Genomic DNA, 21,523 nt, shown 5'->3' on the forward strand with positions numbered 1-21,523 from the left:
TTCTGGACAAACTCTTTCCTGGTTGCATAATTTTGTGAGCGTTTTCTTCTAGTCTGCCGCTTGGTTTTTATCTCGATGAGGTCTCTGATGAAAAGAAGCTCTTAATGTTAATGTACTGACCCTTAATAGTCCTTGCCTTTAAAGTTGGGTATTTTTGGCCTTAAGAGCCCCCTCCTTCTACTTTGAAGCCGCAGAGAGCTTTCCCTCTATTTTCTCCTGAAATGTTGAAGTCTATTTTTCACATTTAAGTCTGTAGCCCACCAGGAAGTGATTTTTGTAGAAAGTGTGAAATTGGGATGCAATTGACAATTTCCCCCCTGTATGGATGATCAGTCAGCTTTACACCGCTTTTCCCGGTGATCTTCAGTGTCGGTGCCGTCATCTTAATGAGCGCGTGCGTACTTAACTCATGTAAGTCCGCTTGGGTTCTCTCATCATTTGTCTTCCCATCGGTCCTTTGAGTTGTCTCCAAATTTTTGCTCTTATAATGATTGTGTGTGGCTCCCAATTCGGCATGTACGTACTTGGTACAGCCCTGCTATTTATTTCCTTAAAATGAATATCTAGATGTGATTTTGCCCTATCAGAGAGGTATTTAATCAGGTATGGACACCTTGCTCACCGTGCTGCCATGTCTATGTTCTTACCACGCTCAGGACCCAACTCCCTGCACCAGGCCAGCAGCCCCTGTGTGCGCAACCTCCTCACCTCTCTCTCGGGGCCTCCATAGATGAGCTGTGGAAGGAAGGAAAGGGACGACAAACAAGAAGAATTTAGGTGTCTTTACTATTTTTATTATTATTATTATTGCTATTATTATTTGTCTTTATTATTTTGGTGATAAATTGAGAAATCACTCTCACAAAGGCTGTACCAATTCCATCGCCTTCTACCACCTGTGTGTGAGGGGCCCAGGTGACTGAGGAGCAGCTCCAGAAGGCCAAGGCTGTATCCCTCACACATTCCCTGGCCTGTCGCTGATATTCAGTATGGATTTGTCAAATGAATGACTTTACCTCTCATTTTCTTGAGCTAGATTTTATCATTCATGGAAAAAAAAAAAGTCCACTTTGTCCATCTGTTGTCAAGATGGCGCCATCTCTAGACAAGGCAACACTCCACGGTGAGGCGGAGCAGAGCCCAGAGTCTGTGATATCCATGGGCTTCTGCCAAACCTTTTCTTGGACAGCGCCCTTTCCATGGCCCAGCATGCCTCTCTGTGAACTGTTTCTCCCGTGATTTCCAACACCCCAAATCAGAGCCCGTCTTCCCAGGTTTTCTGCTTCCCAAGTAAAACGTAAGATCCAAGTGTGCCCAGCATGTAACTGGTGACGTGATTATCCAACCAGAACCAGATCTCCTTTACGCCATTGTGGGTGAGGACCTAAGCCACAGACTCGAACAGATGTGGGTTAAATGCTGGCTCCACAGTTTGGTAGCTAAGGAACCTTGGGGAGTTGCCTCTCTCCCACCTTCGACCACAGTTTCCACATTTGTGTAATGTGGATAATAATGCCTGGCATGTAACAATAACAACATAGACAGCTTGTTACGCATAACAGCTAGGAGCCTGATAAGAACGTCATAGGCTTCACGGAGCCTCAGATGGTCTGTTTGCATCAGATTTCTTTACTGACTCAGTGGAAATGGAAATGTACTTCCAGGGGCGCAGAAGTTAAAAAAAAAAAAAAAAAAAAAAAGAGATTCCTCTTTAATTTGGTTGAACAAACTGCCTCTTAAAGTTGTTGTTGCTGTTATTGTGGTCTTTGATCCCCATACGTTTCTCCTGCCTTGCCCAGGAGTGGTGTACCAGGGGGCCAGTAATGACTTCATAAAGACAAGTGTTAGGATGGAGAGCAGGAGCTAACTCACTAATAAGCTTCCCCCCACCCCCAGGCAGGCTGCGCCCCTTCAAAGCCCCAAATCATCCGCAGTCCATCTCCCCCTCCTCTGTGGTTTTGCCTTAAAGCACGGTTCATCAAAAGCCATTATCCGGGACTTCCTGACACACAGCTAGATGATAATAAGCTACAGAGAATATAAACGAACCCAAAGACATCGCTCATTAAAGCTGAAACGGAACATAAGAAGAAATCAAGCTAATAAAAGGGTCTCCTTGTATAGTAAAATAGATGCTCTAAGAAGTTGGAGGAGATTTTGTGAGCTGTAATATCCTTAGGAGGAATTTTTTTTAAGTGTTTTTTTTTTTTTTTTTTTTTTTCAAAAACAATCTTTCATGTCTGACGAAAAGAAATAAAAATTCTCTTTCAATGTGACCCAGCAGAGATGAGGGACTCATTAGCAATGTCATCTTCTCCTCTGCCTCAGACTGAATGTGATAATTAGAATAAGAAACCAATTTTTTTTTTTTTCATTAGTGGAGAAGTGATAGGACTTCTAGGAACTTGGGGTAGTTGCAGTTCTGCGGACTTGGGAGACCGAAAACTCATTTTGCTGATCAAAGCCTCACTGAGCTTTTCCTCCACAGCTAGGATGACGATGATGAGCCCTTCCTAGAAGTATAAAAATTAACAATACTTGGCATCGTGTCGGTCTTGAAGCCTCTCAAAAGTTCTTCAGGACTAGCCCTGCTCCTTGCTCTCTTCACACTCTGTGTGGAGGCAGGAGACTTGGCTGGAGGCTTGGAGGGCAAGGAGGAGGAGGGAATGGCAGGCAGAAGAGTTCCGAGAACCCTTTTCTGTGCTCTTAGGTCTTCTCTAGGCTACTTGTCTGCGGCGGCGGCCCCTTTTCCTGGATTGTTCTGGAAGTGTCCCCTTCTCCCTCTATGATGCAGAGCACTTGAATGCTTTCCTACTAGGATTTTCAGGTGCCTCGAAGGCCAGGGCCCCAAGGCAGTGAGTGATTGTAGGGATCAGCTACCGCCTCTAGGATTAAGGCACCAAAAGCAAGGATTTAAGATTATGAACACACGGAAGCTTAAACATGGGCCTGGCGGGGCCGGTGTCTCTGAGTGCGGAGGAGGGATCCGAGGGGCTGAGACCTGACCTGCTGGGGAGGAGGCATCATCCAGCCGATGCTGGTGTCTCTGGCGCTGGGCTATGATGGAGATCCTTCCGCGTGTTGCAAAAACCTGTCAGCTGGGTTCAGCGGCTACTGCGGGAAGGAACTGCCTGGGCAGGGGTGAAGTGGGGTTGCCGGGGTGAGGCTCCCAAGAGCAGGAGACAGGCAGGGAGGAATGAGTCCCCTTCCCCCCCGCCCCCACCCTGCAGTCTCCTGCCTCAGTCCCCTGGTGGAGGAACCCGAGGCTCACTCTGACTAGCTCGAGCATCCCCAGCTGCGGATTCCATCCCACCCTGTCCCAGCACTCGGAATACGCACGTCCGAACTCTACAGGATATTGGATCATCCACTCTCACCGCGCACTTTTATTCTGTTCCCACCCCCTGGTCCACCTCCAGCCCGCCCTGCGCACCATCATCTTCCCAACTGCGCCCCTTGCTCCTTCCAGGATGTCCTCCTCCTTCTCCCAGCCCCACACACTTCTCCTTAGTTTTAGAATTTATTTCCTCCTTCATTAATCTGTTTGGGATTAAGGGAGAAAAGATAGAAGCCTTCTCTCCAGAAAAATACACGAAGTCACTACGTTTGCGTGCAGTTCTGGAGACCCGGTCCACGCCCCGCAAAGGCCGCCAAGCCTCTCGGGGCCGCCGAGCCTCTGGGAGCCGCCATGCCTCTGGGGGCCAGGCATGCTCAGATTAGGATGTCCCTCCGGAGCCTCAGGACAGGAGAGGTCTCCCCTCTCCGCAGAGCCTGCCTCCAACCACCAGCTACTCCTGCCCTTCTTTGTGCTTTGTGTCACACACCGTTTGCCCCTTGACTCTGTTAGAGTATATTGGGTGGATTTTACTAATAGTTTTGTGCATTGATGTTCCAGCTCCTCGAGCTCCTGTAACCCTCGGTGTCCTTCCTTGCCTCCCGCCGCCTCTCCTCCCTCCCTTTCTCTCTGATTCACACAGGATTTGCTTTCCCAAGAAGTACCAATAAGTAAGACATAGTTAAGGACATGATGTAAGTTTTAGTACCTTCTTGCAAGTGATACAACTACGTTCGTTTGAAAATAGTCCACGATTTCTCCTTTTTGCTAATCACATAGGCACGTCTCCTGATTCACAGTATTTCAGAGAAGCTTGAAGTGGTGGTATTTGTCATCAAGGGTGCTGTGTCTTTTTCTCAGTCTCCCAATGATGAATGAGAAGTTTGTTTCTGAGTCAAGGGAGTGGCGTCCAGCAGGGGCAGCAAAGCCTTGCCGTGCTACGCTTTGTTCTCGCATCTCCGGTACGCTGGGGGGTCCCCTCCCTCCCTCCCACCCTCCCTTCTTTCCTTCCTTCCTCTCTTTCTCTTTCTTTTTTCAGATTTTTATTCATGTATTGGAGAGAGACAGAGAGAGCTTGAGTGGGGGGAGGGGCAGAGGCAGAGGGAGAAGCAGGCTCCCCACTTAGCAGGGAGCCTGATGCAGGGCTCAACCCAGCTAGAGCTGAAGGCAGATGCTGAACGGACTGAGTCACCCAGACACCCCTGCTCTGGGTGTTTCCTGAGGCCAAGGCGGGGGGGGGGGCTGTCTTACCCTGAAGCCCCGTTCTGGGCTCTGCCCCAACCCCCCAGCTACTCTACTTGTCTCAGCTCCCCAGGTTATTCTAAGTAACAAAATGGCACTGTCCCAGCAGACAGAGGAGCGGTGCGAGGGAAGACGGCCCCTCTGAACAGAGTCCCTCGGCAGGCAGACTGCCTGGAAGACTCAGAGGGAGGGGACTGGACCATTGCAGCCATCTCGGTGTAGTTCAAAGGCAGCACAGGGAACACCTGGCTCCTTCTATTTCCTTCCGTTGGGTGCCGGTGGTCTGTCCCTGCCACGGAAACCTAGCTGGCCTCTAACTCTGGAGGAACTGGCTGTGTGAAGGGACAGAGAAGGGAGGGGGGGGGGGAGAAAGGGAATATTTAAAGCCCGCTTCCTCTGCTGGTGCCAGATCTTTAGGTCTGAGCGATGGAGACTTCTAAGCGCTCTTGGCATTCTTCAGGAGTCTTTTGAAAATCCCACCACACCCATCCACGCTAGGTGGGAAACACCTGTGCTCAGCCCCCCTCACCAGCTACATGGAACTGTGCTGGTTGCCTTTGTCCCCAGCCCTTCTGCTGGCCCTCTGCATCTGGCCCATCTCACTGCAGATCCCCCCCCCCCATCCCACCCCCGTAAGGACGGGGCTCTGCTAGTTGCCTTGTCATCCCTCTGCATCATGGCCATGACAGAGACATGATGGTCTCATAACCATCTGGCTTCAGGCCTGTGGACTGGCCTCTGCCTCTCAGCATTGGGGTCTTGACACTTTATAGATGTGAAACTGATCTCCTTCACAATAATTCCAAGTATGTTTCCTATTTCATCGTAAGGTTTCCTGAGACTCAGAGAGGTTAAGTATCTTGCCCAAGATCACACAGCCAGTAAGTGGTAAAACTAGGCTTCTAATGCTTGACAGTTTACCCCCAAGTCAGTGCTCTGTCTCCTTTGCAGAAGATGGCAATTACATGAACCCTTGTTACGACTTCCCCTTTCTCCCAGTCTCTCACCCATGGATGAAATTAGTGAAGGACGCACTCCTTCCTGCTGATTGAATTCAGCCTCACAGTACTCCAGGACGTCAGTACCAACTGAGTGCAGGTGACACCGGAGCTGAAATTTACTAACCCTTCTCGCCATGCATCCTGTTTCAGATGTAGAGGAATGACCCCACTGTGTTAATGAGCCAGGAAGCAGAGGCTACTGCTCATCAGTACTTTCTTTCTCCCATATACCTTTTTAAAGATTTATTTATTTATGTGAGGGGGGAGAGGGGGAGGGAGAGAAGGAATCTCCAGCAGACTCCCTGCTGAGTGCTCAGCTGGTGTGGGATTCGATCCCAAGATCCTGAAATCATGACCTTAGCCGAAATCAAAAGTCGAAGGCCCAACTGACTGAGCCCCCCGCCGCCCCTCACGCCCGGGTGCCCTCTCCCATATTTTAAGGCATGAATCCTTTCGGGTAGGATTTGAGGCTTGTTCTGTACTCTAGGTCAAAGCGGAGGAACTTGGGGAGAGGGAGATAGCTGGCAAAGGGAACAAGGTGACCACAAAGGAGAATGTTCCCCTGGCTCCCCAAGCAGGATCTTTCCCAGGATGCCCAAAGAAAGCCGTGATGTCTTCAGCTCTCCGTCTCTGGGCAGCCCAGGTTCCCTCCAGTGAAACCTGACGCCAATCAGACGGCCACCTCAAGCTAGAAAGGAAAGAGGAAAAGCAGACTGTGGCAAAGACCGATGACCGGCCCCTGCTACTAAACATGCCTGTTGGCTGTGGATTCTGAGCAAGGTATTGTAGACATCCTGGCGCCGCCCTCTAAGGATTTCTGGGGTTGCCCTCCTTCAGGGCACATGTCTGCAGAGGTAGAGGCCTGGGGAGCCCAGCTGCTTCCTGTCCCTCTCCTGCTCCCCCGGCTGGTGTCTGGGTGCCGTGCCAGTGAAGTCCTGGTGTGATGCACGCGGCATCTGTGACAAGACTGTACGTAGAGCAAAGCAAACACAGCCCTGGTGTGTGGGGCTCAGCCAAGGGAAACAATGCGCTGGGGCTGGGCTGCTCGCCGGAGCTGGAACCCGGGAACCGCGGTCCTTAACCCAGAGAGAATTAAGGAGAGAAGTAGCAGCAGACCCCCGTATTCAGGAGCTCATTTCACAGAGAGGTCACTGGAAGGCCTTGGCATTTTGGGAAATGTCACCCAACGCCAGTTAGCAGAGGAAGCCTGTCTCAAGAGCTGAGATGCGTGAATCAGGGAGGCTCAGCGGACAGCGCCCGAGGGGCCCGACCACGGCTCGGGCTGTGATTGGTTAATGTGGTCGGGACCTGCTGCCTTGAGTTTCCAGGTGCAAAAAGGGGGGTAATCCCAGAAACGGGGCTGTGTGGCTTCTCAAAGCCAATTTGGTGCAGAGACAGAACCGCGGGATTCAGTAAGTTGGAGACCAGGGCGTTTCAGCATTCCTGAGGAGTCACGCGTCAGGACGCGCGTTCGAAGGAGCCCGATGGACTCTGTCACCTGCCCTTGTGATTAGATCTGGGTTATTTATAGTCCACTGTTTGCTTTACAAGCCCTTGATCAAGTGATCAGGCCGGCAGTTTGCAAATGTGCGTGGCAGGATGTGTGTGTCTGGGTTGGGGGAGGGGTTCATCATTTCGCTCATTTTGTGATTCTCCGGGAAGCTAGATTTTTAAAATAAATACCTCAAATTCCCTGTGTTTTCCAGTTCTCGGGGAGGGGTTTGCTTGCTCACTTAACTCATATTTTTGGTGCCCGCTTAGATAGAACTCTGGAGGATGAACATGGTCCGTAGAAGCCCAGAAAAGGCAGAAAGGAGGGGATGGGCAAGTCCCCCCGCCACACCACTTTGAGCAAGGAGGGTCGTGTGACATGTGCTGCCGACAGTGAGCTCCTCTGTCTGCTAGGACAGTGCCATTTTGTTACTTAGAATGACCTTAAAGACATTCTGCGATCACTCCCTTTGCTTTGCTTTTGTTGTTGTGTTTTAAGTAGGCTTATTGTCCTGCATGAACTCACCAGCCAGAGATCAAGACTTGAGTTGAGATCAAGATCAAGATTAATTCCCTGAGCCACCCAGGCACCGATTCCCTTTACTTTGAATGAAAGTCATTTGTTAGTTTATAGGCCCTTAAGGAAAGAAGACTGTAGGGACACCGTATCAGGAATTTGTTGTGACGTCTCCGAGTTTCCCTCATTAGCTTCTTAGCTGTGTATGTTTTAATAGGATTCCTAACTTTTCTGGGTGTTAGTTGGCTCATCAATACACACACACACACACACGCGCACACACACACAGATAAATATACTCACGTACATGTATGTATATGTAAGCGTGCATACACCTATATTCATATCACTTACACATAAAAGCCAATTGCAATCATTATTATGGGAAACCATTGACTGAATTTGTGTACTGATTAGAAATAAAGGATTAAAAAATTTGCTCGTGCATTACCAGTGTTTGTTGGGAATTGAGACTATGGTTGATTGTGGTTAATAACAGAAGTGCAAGTTTCTGACAATCAACATTTCTGAATATTCTTTTTTTTTTTTTTAAGATTTTATTTATTTATTTACAGATAGAGGTCACAAGTAGGCAGAGAGGCAGGCAGAGGGAGAGGAAGGGAAGCAAGCTCCCTGCTGAGCAGAGCCAGATGAGGGGCTTGATCCCAGGACCCTGGGATCATCTGAGCCGAAGGCAGAGGCTTTAACCCACTGAGCCACCCAAGTGCCCCATTACTGAATATTCTTTCCTCTTAGGAAATTAACCAGTGGCCAGTAAACTTACGGAGTGTGAGTAAAATAATTGCCTTGTAAATTCTACTCTTGAATTTCAGGGAATAGTCCTTTGCTCCTATGCTTGGGGAGAGTAGAACTGGGTATCTGTGAGTATCGACTTTGGAGTTAGACAAACCAGAGTTCGGATTATGTTTCTACTGCTAATAGCTGTGTGGCCTGGGGCAAGTCACTTGACTTCTCTGAATTTACCTATAAACTTCCTTATCTATAAGTTTCCTTATCTATAATATAGAGATAATAGCGCTTAGCTCCTGGATGATTGTGACTAGATATCGTCTACTGGGTAGTGGCATGTCTGGTTGTGTCTGGTTGCAACCAACAGGAATCAAGCTGGTGATCGCAACATGCCAAGAATTCAGGTTCCTGATGACATTGTTGAGCTACTGAGTTAACTAGCCTTGAAGCCACTCAACTTTCAAGACTTCTTGGGATAGGGCATGGTATGACCCCTTTTTGGGTTAGGCCGGTTGAACTGTTCTTCCTTGTAGGTGAAAGCTTCTCGACCAATATAACCAAAAATTGGATAACTTCTTCTTAAGTGAAATTTAAGATCGTTCTGCAACCAAGTCCACAAACTACTTACAAAATTTTGCTAATTATAATGTAATTTGGACCAAATGCAGACGGGATGACTTGGTACATCCTGGATAACATTAAGGCCATAACAATTGAAGAGAATCACAAAGGATGTTCTTCTGAGGAGAGGGATCATGAAGGTCGTTACCTTTGCTTTTGTTTCAGGAAGCCCTTTAAAGGTTTGGATGGGGAGAGGGCCACGGTTGGAAATTTTCAGTGTGTTTTGCTCCTGAATTGTGTGAGTAGGGGGAATGGACAGGAGTGGGTAAAGAGTTCTGGCAGGGATATTTCCCAAAAGGCAGTTGTATTGGTCCCGTGAACAACAATGTGGGTTGGAATGGTTTCATGCCCAGGGGAACACAAGAGGAGATTTGAAGTTTTGGTGATCGAGCAAGAATGTAAGCAAAGATTTAAATTGAAGACTGGAAAATATCGTATCCCAGAAACCAAAGGAAGAGAGAAGAGGCTATCAAAGGAAACAAGGATCACCACCATTACCACTGCCAAGGACAACATCGGTGACCGAATAGTGAGGGCTGGCCACTTGCCAGACACTGTCGGGTAGTTTCCGTGTATCATCCTATTTAATCCTCACAAGAAACCCAAAACATTGTCCTCATTTTCAGAGAAGGGCGCCTGGATGTTGGAGAGTCCAAATCCCACTATTCATAAGATCTGGGATTCAGGGTAAGCGCTTGTGAAACGTATTGGTTTAGCCACGGGATAACCAGCTGATATGCAGTGATGCAGAATTTCAAGCAGGAGAGAAAGCTATTGGGCTTGGTGATTAGGAAGTCATTGGTGAGAGAAGCTTCACGTGTTGAAGTGTGAAAGAGTGGGAGGGGGCAGTGGGTCTTTGAAGAATCCTATGCATGCAGATCGCATGTTATTGGCTAGAGGGTGGATGAAGGCATAAAAAGATACTTTTTGCTGGGTGTGATGAGAATTGCTACTATATTTATTAATCATAATTATGGTGGTTTGGGAATTACATGCAGATCCTTCAACCCGATGTCACTTAGAAATCAAAATATTTTAACCCCGCCCCTCCCCCAAAGCAAAGTTTTCTTTCATTTCTTATTGAATCATAAATAAGAGATTCAGCTATTCTAAGTCTGGTTAGACTGGGAAGTCAGGAGAGCTGCTGGTCAGTAGTGCTTGGAAAAATAGGCTCCCTCTCACCATGGATGTTGAATGACCATCATCTGGTTAACCAAACAATTATCTAATCAAATTGATAATATCTAGTCAAAACAGAGAGCCTCTCAAACACTAGCCCAGCCATGATTCATATGTATGAGATTTCTCTTGTGGGGTGGACTGTTTTTGGCAACACCTTCTGGTTAAACCCGTCTTAGTGTATTAGAAAAACATTCTGGCTGGTTTGCTGACACTATGAGCCAATTACAAATGCCAAAATTGCTGTTGAATTGCTTTGGTATAAATGCCAGTTCTCTTCTGGGACTTCTGAAAAATCAGAATCCTTTTGGTATTCCCAGCTCTGCTCCTGACCCTTGGGAAACTGTCCACTTGGTCATGGGGAAAGGGTCTCACTTTCTTAGGATGAGATGAAGGAGAGAGATTGGAGACTGATTTCTAACACAGCTGCTTGTCGGCAGGGGTTTAAATGAATCAGAAGATATGGCTTTCTTGTTTCCTTGGATTGTGTGTTATTAGGGGAGAGGAACCTTTCTACTTCTGTAACCCCTCCTCCATTATCTGGAAACACTCCATGAAGAAGTGGAGGGCAAGTTGAGGGCATACTTTCCAATTAAACAGGAGGTTTCAACATGATGATGTAAATAACTAAATAATTATACTTCCCCAAGGCATTGTTAAACTTGTCCTTTAAGAAGAAGGCAGAACTTTGAGTTTCTTCGTTGATGAAACAAATTTTGTTTTAGCAGGCAAGCTTCTTGAGGCCAGAGACCAGGTCTTTTGGCTCTTCTATAGTTATAATAATCATTATTGCTGTTCATGAACTATTTCCAGGTCTTTCCCCTTCTGGGCACATGGTAGGATTCCACTTCCTGCTCCTTGTGGGTGGGCGGGGCCATGAGGCTAGTCTGGCCGAGGAGATAAGAGAGAAAACAACAGGAGGCAGATTTTAGTCTACTATCATTTTGGGAGATTCAGTCTCCTGTGATTTCACAATATACACAAATATTTAAACAATATATACAATATAAAAATATATATACATATTATATATATACACATTATATACAATATATGTACACAATATATACATTGTACATCTGAAGTGAATATAATATAATATAATATCATATATAATATAATATAATCAAGTTATACCTTAATGATAAAGTTAAAAATTATAGAAAATGATTTCGTCTCCTGTTTGAGATTCTCCAGAGCTTTCTTTTTCTCCCTGGCATGGCAACCAGTAATATTCAAGATGGTGACTGTCTTATCCACTTGGGTACCTGGATATTTATGAAGAACAGGCTCCCCACCCAAGCCTCCTGCTAACTCTCAGTGGACATGTGGCATGAATGAGAAAAAAGCTTTGGTACTTTTAAGCTACCCCAAATTTAAAGTCGTTTGCTGCAGCAGCATAAATCCTGATGAGTACGATGTAAGAGCTAACCTATATTTCAAGTATATATTACATCTGTATTATTTATCTAATATATTCTTAGGGCTACTAGACTATAACCACGTTGAGGGTAGACATGGCATGGTGTCCATTTTGTATCTCTATCATCTGGCAGAGATACACAATTTTCTTTTTAAGATTTTATTTATTTACTTGAGAGAGAAAGAGAGAGAGAGAATGAGTGGGGGGGGGGCAAGGGGAGAGGGAAAGATAATTTCGAGTAGGTGCCACTTGAGCATGGAGCCCAGTGTGGGGCTGAATCCCATGACCCTGAGATCTTGACCTGAGCTGAAACCAAGGATCAGTTGCTTACCTGACTGAACCCCCAGGTGCTCCACACAGTGTTTCTTTTTGTTTTAATTTTTAAATTTTTATTTTTTTAAAAAAAAGATTGTATTTATTTATTTGACAGAGAGAGGGAGATCACAAGTAGCCAGAGAAGCAGGCAGAGAGAGGGGGGGGAAGCAGGCTCCCTGCTGAGCAGAGAGCCCGATGCGGGGCTTGATCCCAGGACCCTGAGACCAGGACCTGAGCTGAAGGCAGAGGCTTAACCCACTGAGCCACCCAGGCACCCCCACACAATGTTTCTTGTTGAAAGATATGTTATCAATGTCTGGATACCTGAAAAGATGGGAAACATGAGGAGCATGAGTAACTGAAATTCAGCATTTCTCATAAATTTTATTTAAGCTAATCTTTTCAGCTTTTTTTCCTATCACGGCCCTTCAAAAGCGTAGCTTTTTTTTTTTTTTTTTTAAGATTTTATTTACTTATTTGTCAGAGAGAGAGAGAGAGAGTGAACACAAGCAGGGGAAATGGCAGAGGGAGAAGCAGTATTCCTCCTGAGCAAGGAGCCCAGAGTGGGTCTCAGTCCCAGGACCCTGGGATCATGACCTGAGCCAAAGGCAGATGCCTAACAACTGAGCCACCCAGGTGCCCCAAAAGAATGGCTTTTGAGACTAAAATCTCACTGAGTGTATTTCTTCAGTCCTTTCACAATCTCTGCAGTCTCTAGTGGGATCATAGTTGAGTTGCAGTAAAATAATCATTGGTGCCAGGGGGAGGGGAGAGGCGCAGGGGAGGGGGGAGTTGAGAGAGAGCCGAACTGGTTGCTGCATGGTTGAGAATGAACAAGTTATGTTTCAAACAAAGGCGTTATTTCTCTTTTGGATGAGAGGTACCCTTTCAAGATCCATTCTGGAGATGGAAGTGATCTGGTCTTAGGGACCCCAAAGATTTCATTTCAAATATTTACCACTCATAGACACCCAATAACTTCTTCAGTGATCATTCATTTTTTCCAAATTTTGATTGGTTGGAGTCTGTCAGGATCACTGGTTTGTTGGGTTGGAAGAGTGATAGGACAAGTCATCATGTATCCAATGGCTCTATTTGTAGCCCAAAGCTGAGAATCAGCTCCATTAACTTACACAGCCAGGATGCAGTTCCTACTGAACCTTCTGAAACACTGACAATAACTGGCTCGAAGGCTCTCCAACACTCCCTTAGTGAATAATAGCCTCGAATTTGCTGTGGCTCCCTCCCTGGCCTCCTTTAGACCCCTGGCTGTGCGACCTGACATCCCATAGCCTCGCCTCTTGGATATATATACCCTTCTATTCTTCTGACAGAATTTATGACCCCAAATTATGTTATCTATTGTACCTGCTTCCTGGGCTATTGTCTACTGTCTTTTCCCCATTAGAGTGTAAACTGCAGGAGGGCGGATGGGTGATTTGTCCTGTCCACTGCTTTAACTCTGGTACCTAGGACAGTGCCAGGCATGCTCTCACCACCCTATACAAGCTTGTTCAAAGAACAAACAAATGAATGAGTGAATGAATCCATCTATCCATGAATGGCTTGAATTACAGAATTCATGTCTTGATAGAAGCAAAAGGAAACCTAGACTTTTCCAGTCCAAAGTGATATCTATACCTGTATCTATCTATATATGTTTTAAAGAATTTATTTATTTGTCAGAGAGAGAGAGAGCTCAACAGGGGGAGCAGCAGGCAGAGGGAGAAGCAGGCTTCCTGCTGAGCAAGAAGCCTGATGTGGAACTTGATCCCAAGACCCCTGAATCATGACCTGAGCTGAAGGCAGATGCTTAATCAACTGCGCCACCCAGGTATCCCAAGTCCAAAGCCTTAGAGATCAGCCCTTGGGGGTCATGTCTAGGATCCCATAGGTTTGTGTTAGAGCATTCGTGATTCACAGTCCGGTGTTATTTCCATTTCAACACGCAAATGACCACTCCGCAGCTGGCGGAGGCTGGGTAGGCGGGAGGAGGTCTTTAGTGGGTCGCATCTTCCCAGTGCTGCCCAGCAGGCCATGAGCAAAGATGGTGACGAGAGGTATAAGGAGGCGGGAGGGGAGGAAGGAGACAGGTGAGGGCAGCAAATGGTGAGGACGATTAAGAAAGAAGCGTACTTTTTCTTTTATTTCCTTGCCATCACAAACTTAGCGTGCCTTTCCTTTTCCTTGTGGCTCTTTTTAAAATTACGAGCTACTGCGTATTTTAAATGAGCTTTCTGTTATGTCATAAATATTCAGACCAGGAATGGTAATTGTTCCCTGTGATTAATTCTGCTTACTCGGTAAGTTGTGCAAGGTTTTTACTGGAGGGCACGTCTTTTATGTTTTAATGTGACTCACGTAGAATACAATTTGTCCTCGACTGCAGTTGAGACCCTGGCGTTTGGGTAAGGGCTCTTGGGGTCTTTTTCTCTGATGGCCGTATTTGGAAGTACTTAAGTTGGTTGGTTTGTGTTATCCTTCCCCAGGGCTGAGATGAAGGTAATTGTTAGGGCTCACGGCCAGAAGTTCCTCCTGGCTGCTCGGGTCGCATTGGTCTGAGGTTAATGGAGAAAAGCGCCATGTTGAAGGTTACAGCATTTCCCTTTGCTTCCATTTTAATGATACTTGCCTGCCAGTGTTTTCTCTTTGAAGAGCAATTTAATAAACAATCACTGGCGTTTCATGTCGAGGGCAAGATGTGTAATGGCCTTCATCTCCCCAGGAGTTCTTCCTCAACATGGGACTGGATCAAGCCCCTTGCAGTGAGTGGGGAAGTGCTGAGGGCTCGGGGTACCACGGGTGTCCTCCTCCTGCCCAGGAGGACAGTGGGCCCAGGATGGGGGAGGGGGCCGCGTTCCAGAATGATTCTGGACTCTGCTGACATTTCCCTTGCTTTCAAACTATTTTCCGAAGAAGTCAAACGTGAGCCTGTAATCACACTCCTCAAGGGAGCTCTGAGGGGGGCAGGGGACACACGGAGTTCTGGAATGTCATCTTTGGGGGGCTGTGCATTTCTGGGTAAGAAGGAAGCTGAACGGCTGAAGGGCTTTCCTTGTGGACGATGGCAATTGAAGCTCGGAGTCTTGACGAGGAAGACTTACCGAACGGTGCTTATGAGGCGCCCACATGAGCCGGATGCTGTTCTGGGTGTTATACAAAGCAAGCCCAGGCAAGGAGTTGCATTGCATGCACCCATTTTTTATTAAAATCACATGTAAATTTACACAGCTTGTGAGGGTGGGCCTCTGGCTCCAGTGAACAAGCCTGAGTAGGGCTGGGCCTGGGCACCCACACTGAGAAGTGAGGAGCTGGAGCCCGGCTTCTCCTGGGTTCTAATGAACACCAGCGAGGCTCTAGGAATGATGTGCCGAAGTGGGGAGTGCCCCAAGGGAGACGGCGGCAAGCCACCAGGCTGTGGATGAGTTGGCCATTGGTCATTCACCTGCGGGACTGTGCGAGGCCACAGAGACCTACAGAGTTGGTCTTCAAGACCATTGCAGGGACCATTTCTGTAGGCTCGGAGGCTGGCAACATCTCCAATGTGGCAAGCCACCGCTCTTTTTTTTTTTCTTTGGCACGTTTGTATTAGAGAGAAAGTGTAACCAGACTTCACTGTTTCGGGTTCTTTGGTGAACAGGGGGTTTGACTTTTACCAGCAGGGAGGGCTGGCTGTGGCCAACATACAAATGCTTCTCGGAAGGGACGTTGATGGGCACACTGCTCTGGCAGCTCACCCACGTGGTTGATCGTGGCCGTTTCTGTGGTTGTTGACATGCATGCTGGAACTTTCTACATCCTGTTTATCTTTTAAGAAAAATTCCACCACAACAAAGTGATAGTCTAAGCTTTAGCCAGTGATATGCTTATTATAAGTAGCAATATACGAGTTAGGGCAGGGTGATTGCACAATAATGAGCGTGGCCCCTTGTTGATGGTGGAAATGAGTTGTGACTTATAGGTATGGAAGCCGATGTGCCCAGTGCATGTTGGGGATGGGGCTGGAGCTGCCAATGGTCTCCTGGAATAGCTTTATAGAGTTAGCCTGGAGCTTGTGTAGATGGCCTGGGTCTCAGCCAGTAAAGGCTGGCTGGTAGTTTCTTTGGCTTAGCCAGGCACAGTGGCCAATATAGAATAAAGAGTTAGGGTCAGGGTGACCTCACCTTCTTCCATCCTCAATTGCCATCCCGTCACTCATTTCTCTGCCTACGTATACACTTGGAGATTGTCCTCTAAGACTCTAATTATATGGAAGAAGAAGAATGTGTTTTCAGCTCTATTTTTCTGGGGATGAATCCATTCTGATTTTTGTGCATTCTTCTAGAGCAATAGTGTACAATCCATGCACCTGGGTTAAATGGATAAGAATAAGAAAGTTCTTAGGAGAGTCATAAAATGCTGAGTTTTCATGGCAAACCTGAGATCACTGGGTCTGGTAGAGATAGGCACTTGGGGAAGGATTCCAGAACTGTTCACCGGGGTTCTAACCCCATCTCTGCCACTTACTAGGGCTATGGCCTTAAAGTGCTGGACTTCTTCATGCCTCCACGTCTGCATCTGTAAAATGGGCCTAGCATTAGAACTTACCAAAGGCAAGTTACCATGAGAATTAAATGAGTATAATATGCAAAAAATACAGGCACGTACCTGGCATATGTAAAGACTTGATAAAAACTAGTATTCTTCCTTAATCCAGAACTGAAATAGGTATAACTCCTTCCCTTTCTCCTCTGTTGGCTAAAGTCAATTATATTATAGATAAATGCGTATTGGGCCCCAATGTTCTTCCTGAGGAGTCATATTTACTGGGTTTGCCAAAAAAAAAAAAAAAAAAAAAAAAAATCAGTACAAATCCTCATGCTCTAGGAGGCAAACAAACATCTGTTGAATGAGGAGCCCTGTGGCTCCTCCTCCTCCGGGACAGATGGTTCCCATTCCATGTCAGGGTAATAAAGTCAATGGAGGAAAAAATGTAGATCACCATATTTGTCTGGCAAAGTGGAAAAGACAGAACGACTCAGGGTTATCACACAAAGTATTTGCTCTTAAATATAGTTGTGTATCAGAAACAGCAGAAAAGCAGAATAAAAAATACCAGTATCTGGCCCCCCCCCCAATCCCAGATTGTGTCTGTGATGTGACCTGGTACCTGTACATCCAAGTTCTCCAGATGATTCTGAAGCACAACCAGGTGAGAACCACCGCTATAAGCAATTCTCAATGTAACAAGTGAGTGAGTACACAGTCCAGTCCGGTTTAGGTAAACAGACCTGAACGCAGTGTCCTGAACAGAGAACCACGTTCCCGTTGAAATCCACTCTTCCTGTTAATATGTCTCATTATAAAATTAATGATTTTCCTCTCTGTCTGGAGAGAGAGAGATTTGGCAAGAGGAATTTTAAAGAGATCAGGCACTGATTTGGAAGTTACAGAAGTCAAAGCCTGGGCTGGTTGTTCCTTGTAGGACTCGTGCTATCAACCGGGATGCAGTGTGAATTTCGTGAGCCGTCAAAAGCGTGCTGGCACCGGGCGACTCACTCAGTAAATATGAGTGGAAAGGGAGCCTGGAAACCACGCAAGTAAGTCTGTGATGGCCGGTGAGTTCTGAACTTTCAAGACACTTCCGTGGGGTCCCGCGGCCTCCCACGGCCTCCCACGGCCTCCCACGCTGCCCTGCTCCAGCCGCCCTGGTTGCATGCAGCTGAGTGAGGGCTGCGCCTCATGAAGGGCACTGGCTAGCCCTGCTGGGACAGGTCACGTGCTGATGGTCCCTACTGAGCACATGCCTGCCCTCACCCAGCTGGAGTCCAGCGGGGCTTCTCCCTGCTCTCACTCCCCTCCTCCCCGATCTCCGCCTTGTAGATTTTGGTAAGAAACTCACTATAAACGGTTTCCCTTTGAGAGTTCCAAATTCATCGATGGCCATGATCATCCAAAAAGGTCCGTCAATCCAAAGGTCATTCCTTGGCCCTGAGATGGGATGGTTGGGATCGTTTTAGGCCATTCAACCCCCCAACTAAGAGACCCTCTTTGAAAGGAACTCCTTTGGGAGGTGGCTTGCCTGTGTCCCTGCCAGGGTTCTTCCGGAGCCTTCCAGGCGGCTCACTGCAGTAAGCTGGAGGCCACCACCCTCATTGGGTCATGTTGACTGAAGGTGCTTGTTTCTGTCTCCATGCAGTCGGTGGCAGGACACTGACAGGACAAAGCGTGTTGTAACTGACCACCAATGGAGCAGGCTCTGTTCAGGGATTACGGTTGCCGTGGGAACCAGCTTTGCTGAACTCACCACAGCAAACATGGAATGAATGGCTGGGTCAACACCCCAGATAAAAAGAGGGTTATGCAACTGTTTGCTGAACCCTTGGCAGGATTTTTTTTTTTTTTTTTCTGGACGTTTCCCAGAATATCCCCATATTCACAAATTCCAAATGAAGAATTCTAATTTAAACTCATAACAAGTATGTTCATTGTTTGCCGAAAAGAGCTGTTGCTTTTGGAAATATAAATGAGGGTCTGTGGAAGGTTGAACTGGGTGTTGCATCAGTTTTGGTAGCGGCTAGGAAACATATTTAACGATAAGCTTTCCCTAGACAGGAAGCCAGGGAGGCCACTCATGTATTTCTAATGATCTACATAAATAATTTCATCTACTTAGATTCCAAACTTTAGTCATTAAATGGTTTTCTTCTCATCTCAGCTAAATAGAGTCTTGAAAATGAATTTTAAAATGCAGAAATAGGCTTTTGAAAAAATAAAATCAGAGACAGGATGGAGCCTCTCTTTGTGGAAAAGCAAATTGGCAAACAGGACAATTTATTTCAGACAGTGAGTACAAAGGAACAAGGTTCTGGGATCTCCTAGTCCCTCAAACCATTTAATTCTAGGCAAACAATTAAATGGTAACATAATCCAGGTGGCCAGAGTAGTTTGTGTTTCTGTCTCTCACTGGAAGGGAAGTATCTCACACAGTAAGATAGTAACAGTTGTTATGACTCCTACCTCCTACCTGGCTGCTTGACCTGCTTTTCCTTCTTTTTCTGTGACTTTCTCAGAGCCTTGAGTTCTGACTCCAGAGGATTTTTCTCTCTCAGTCTCTTCCTCATTCCAGTTTTCTTTCTCTTTTCCCCCCACCCCCCCGGTGGCCCCAGTCTGATTTTTTTTTTTTTGTTTAATTTATTTGACAGAGTGACCAGTCTGATGTTTTATACGACGTAGGCACTAAGAGCTGGTTGCTGTCTTCTTACACAGCTCCTTCTAGCTCATTCCTCAAAGCAGGTTTCCTGTCCTTCCCTTCTGTTTGCTCCTCAAAGCCCGGATGCTATCTCCAAAGGCGCGGGCCACCTTTCCTTAAACTCAGGTTTACCATCCTTAGTCCATACCACTTTGTCCTGTCTTTATGTCCACCTAGGAGAGGGGGACCAATGAAGTAGCTGGAAGACTACCTTTATATATATATATCTACATAGATATATATATCTTTATATACATATATAATATTATATTCATTAATATTAATATATCACTTACATTATTATATATGTACATATATTGCTTATAGCCCAGATAAATTATTTTAAATTGAGTGTTTTTCAGGTGTACCGAGGTCATAATTAACCACGTAATTTTAAGACGTCTTCCTTTTTATTGTGCTATTATTTCTCATTTGTATCCTGGATACAGTCTGTTTTTCTGGGAAATTCTAGAGAAAAATAATGAACATAAGTGCTGAAGAATATGTCTTTCTTCCTGAAGCAAATATTTCAAAAAGCACTTGTGAATATTTTTAGCTTTTCATTTGGCAATAACTATATAGATTCACAAGGAGCTCCAAGGAAACTTGCAGGGAGGTTTGGTGCACCTTCATCCAATCTCCTTCCAAGTTAACATCTCGCATGACTCTAGCTTAATAACAAAACCAGGAAACTGACATTGGTACGATCCACAGAGCTTATTCACATGGCATCAGTATACCGGTCCTTGTGAGAGTGTGAGTGTGTGTGTGTGTGTGTGTGGCTCTATGCAGTTCTGTCATATGCAGCTTTGCATAGCTACCACCACAAACAGGACACATGACTGAAACCTCCACCATGTTACTGTCATGTCATGGTCATGTCTACTCTTTCTCCTCACTCGGGCAAACTCTAATCCGTTCCCCATCTCTGTGATTATATTATTTCTGTAACCTAGGAGTGGAATCATGTGGTTTATATCCCTTTGAGACTGACTTTTTGACTCATTCGACATGATTTCCTTGAAATTCACCCAGCTTATTGCTTGTAGCAATAGTCCATTCCTTTTTATTGCTGAATGGGCTTCCATGATCTCGAGGTACCATAGTTTCTGCAACCATTCACCCATTGAAGTATACTTAGGTTAATTCCACTTTCTGGCTCTTATGAATAAAGCTGCTTTAAATTTCTTTAAGTCTTCTACATAAGTTTCTACATAAAAATAAATCCTCCTCCCCACCCCCACCACCTGGGAATGAATACCCAAGGGTGCGTCTGCTGGTTATATGGTAAGCCCATTTTTAGTTTTAAAAGAAACTGCAAACTATTTTCTAGAGTGGTTGTGGCATTTACATTCCCACCAGCAATGTATGAGTAATTCAGTTTTTCCTCATCCTTGCCAGCATTTGGTGTTGTAACTGCTTTTTAATTTTACCCATTTTTAATAGGTACATAGTAACATATCACTGTGATTTTAATTTGAGTTTTCCTAATGCTTAATGATGTTGAACATCTTTTTATAGGCCTATTTGCAATCTATATATCCTCTTCAGTGAAAAAAAAAAGTCTATGCAAGTCTTTTGCCTATTTTCTAATTGGATTTTTTAGAATATTGAGTTTTAAGTTCTTCACATATATTTTAGATATGAGTCCTCTATTGGATATATGATCTGCAGATATTTTCTCCAGTTCTGTAATTTGCTTTTTCATCTTAACAAGGTCACTCACAGAGCCAAGTTTTTAAAATTTTGATTTGGTCCAATTTATAAATTTTTATTTTTCTGGATTGTGCTTTCGGTAACAAATCTGAGAAATCTTTCCCTAGTCCTAGGTGCCAAAGATGTTCTATTTATTCCCCCAAATTTTATATTTTTACAATTTGTATTTAAGTCCATGATGCATTTTGAGTTCATTTCCTAAAAAAGAATTTATTTTTAAGTAATCACGATGCTCAATCTCTATACTAACAGTCATGAGGTCGAGAGTCATATGCTCCACCAACTGAGCCAGCCAGAAATACCTTGAATTCATTTTTGCATAAGGAACGAGATTTAGGTTGAGGTTTATTTTTTCTCCTATATGGATTTCCAATTTTCCAGTATCTTTTATTTATTTACTTATTTTTAGAAAGCTGCCTTTCTTTTATTCAATTATTTTTTTTCTCTGCCAAAAATTAAGTGGGTATATTTGTGTGGAACTATTTCTAGGTCCTCTTGTGCAGTCCACTAGTACATACTGTCTTGACTATCGTAGCATATGGTAGACCCTAATATCACAAAGAATGTCTCCTTCTCCTTTATTCTTTGTTTTCAAAATTGTTTGGGCTACTTTGGGGCCTCTTGCTTTCTGTATAAGCTTGAGAATAAGCTTGCCTATTTATATAAAACATTTTTTTTTTTTTTTTTTAGGATTTTGACAGGA

At 45.4% G+C, this 21,523-nt stretch overlaps 1 long non-coding RNA gene across 3 annotated transcripts; it reads right to left on the reverse strand.

The window, feature by feature from the left end:
- Positions 1–9,891: 9,891 nt before the first annotated feature.
- Positions 9,892–18,110, reverse strand: LOC101675327. Of its 3 annotated transcripts, none has more exons than XR_001177338.2 (5): positions 17,755–18,109; positions 16,521–16,678; positions 16,380–16,430; positions 16,037–16,221; positions 9,892–11,022 (listed from the first exon to the last, which is right to left on the reverse strand). It is a non-coding gene; the product is annotated as an uncharacterized LOC101675327 (long non-coding RNA). The 3 variants fall into 3 exon arrangements; XR_006608804.1 differs by lacking the exon at positions 9,892–11,022 and adding an exon at positions 15,054–15,680 and having other exon boundaries at positions 17,755–18,110; XR_201283.3 differs by lacking the exon at positions 9,892–11,022 and having other exon boundaries at positions 15,054–16,221; positions 17,755–18,105.
- Between the last annotated feature and the right edge of the window lie 3,413 nt (positions 18,111–21,523).

The sequence above is a fragment of the Mustela putorius genome, unplaced genomic scaffold (assembly GCF_011764305.1).
Source record: "Mustela putorius furo isolate JIRA1106 unplaced genomic scaffold, ASM1176430v1.1 tig00001130_pilon_pilon_pilon, whole genome shotgun sequence".
NCBI classification, from domain to species: domain Eukaryota; kingdom Metazoa; phylum Chordata; class Mammalia; order Carnivora; family Mustelidae; genus Mustela; species Mustela putorius.